We start from the raw sequence: 2427 nt of genomic DNA, 5'->3' as shown, positions 1-2427 counted from the left end.
TTCTCCCACAGAACAGCTGGTAGTTTCGAACTGCTGACCTTGAAGTTCACAGCCCAATTTGTAACCACTACACTACCAGAGTTCCTTTAATCCTGCTTTATTCCTTACTCCTTAATTTCACTTTAATCCATAACCCCACTTTAATTCGGCCTCATTAACAATTCACTTCAAGATGGTCTATAATCACAGACAAAGAAGCTAAGATTTATAATACATCATAGAATGGAACAACATGGCTAGAAGAGCTACAGTAAATAATTACCTGCTCTACAGTGCTGATTTTTAATACTTATAGCGGGAATAGGTATACAAGGAAGCTTCAAAAAGTCTGTAGAAAAACATAGTTTGTGTGTTTCATCTAACCCAAAAAGTCAGCAGTTCCGATTTATCATGACCCTATGTACAAAAGAATGAAACACTGCCTGGTCCTGCACTCACTTCACAATTGTTGCTAAGTTCACCAGTGTTCTGTAGAAGAAAGATGTAGCAAGCTGTTTCTTTAAGGATGTGTTTTGTTGTTAAGTGGGTGGAAACAGTTCAGACTCATAATGATCCTGTATAGGGTTTTGAATGAGCAGCTAGTGGTCTGAATCACTGATCCTGTGTTCGCAGTGCCGTGATTATCCTACACCAGTGCCTCTTGGTTTTATAGCCTTGACTGTACGAAACAGTTGTCACTGCCAACTCAATAGTAATGGGTTTGTACTATATTTTATTTATAATAGTCATTTATCCCCTTACTCATTTCATTGCATTGCCTCGGTTTTTTCTCATTCTTTGCTTGCACATTCATTGGTCTCTCTATTTACAATGTTGCAGTCTTCAGTTTATCCACCCTGTCATCAAAGTGTCCTGAAATATTTCTTTGAATACACCTCATCACTGCTTTGAACTTCCCTAAAATTCATTCGGCAAAGTCCACATTTCTTACCCTGAATAAAAAACATCTTTTTCTTTGAAGTCCCTGACTGCCTTTCCTGCATCATCTCCTACAAGTGTATGTAGATTCTATATACAGTGTCTTTTCAGTCTTAGGTACAGTATCTCTTTTGCCTAAAAGGACTTACTCTCACTAATCTGGCAAATTTCTGAATATACTCAGACAATCTACCTTCTTTGAAAAGGTCATTCTCAACTACCGATGCTGAATTAGATGCTTCTGTTTATAGTCTAGTGTGGCAGTATAGGATCAGAACTGGACTTTGAACCACAAAGTTGGCAGTTCAAACCCACCAGCTGCTCCAGTAACCCTCTATTGGGTTGCTATGAGTCAGAACTGACTTGACAGCACTTAACAACAATAACAATAGTCCTAATGCCTTGTTTATATCCCTGACTTTTATATTAATGTTGTTCTTAACTGCCATCAAGTCACTTCTGACTCATAGTGACCCTGTATAGGGTTTCTGAGGAGCAGCTGGTGGGTTTGAATCACCGATCTTATGGTTGAGTGCTTATCCTACAGCGCCACACCAGGTCTTCTTTATAATTGTTATGTTCTTGTTAGGTGCCATCAAGTTGGCACCAACTTATCGTGACCCTATGTACAATGAATGAAACACTGCCTGGTCCTGCACCCGCTTCACAATTGTTGCTAAGCATGAGCCTCTTGCTGCCACCACTGTGCTAATCTATCTTGTTGAGGGTCTTCCTCTTTTTCTCCAACTCTCCACTTTACCAAACATGATGTCTTTCTCCAGGAACTGGTCCTTCCTGATAATATGTTTGAAGCATAGGAGACAAAGTCTGGCCATCCTGGCTTCTCAGGAGAATTCTGGTTGTACTTCTTCCAAGACAAAGAAGAATTGGTCTGTTTTTTTTGTTAGCCCATGGTACTTTTAATATTCTCCTCCAACACCATAACTCAAATGCGTCAAATTTTCTTCGTCTTCCCTACCCACTGTCCAACTTTCACATGCATATGAGGTTATTGAAGCTGCCATGGCTTGGATCAGTCACACCTTAATCCTCAAACTGACATCTTTGCTCTTCAACACTTTAAAGAGGTCTTGTGCAACAGATTTCCCTAATACAATACTTCTTTGATTTATTGACTGCTGCTTCCATGAGTGCTGATGGTTAATCTGACCAAAATGAAGTCTTTGACAACTTCAATCTTTTCTCCAATTAACTTGATGCTATTTATTAGTCCAGTGATGAGGATTTTTGTTTTTTTACATTGAGATGCAACCCATACTGAAGTGTGATCTTTGATTTTCATCAGTAAGTATTTCAAGTCCTCTTCGTTTTCAGCAAATAAGGTTGTATTGTCTGCATATCACAGGTTGTTAGTGAATCTTCCTCCAACCCTGGTACCACATTTTTGTTTCTTGTTTCATATGATCCATCTTCTTGAATTATTTGATCAGCATATATATTGAAAAAGTATGGTGAAAGAATGCAACCCTGGTGCACATCTTCCTGATT

The sequence above is a fragment of the Chrysochloris asiatica genome, unplaced genomic scaffold, assembly GCF_000296735.1.
Source record: "Chrysochloris asiatica unplaced genomic scaffold, ChrAsi1.0 scaffold00066, whole genome shotgun sequence".
Lineage (NCBI taxonomy): Eukaryota > Metazoa > Chordata > Mammalia > Afrosoricida > Chrysochloridae > Chrysochloris > Chrysochloris asiatica.
Note: the sequence above shows the minus strand (reverse complement) of the source record.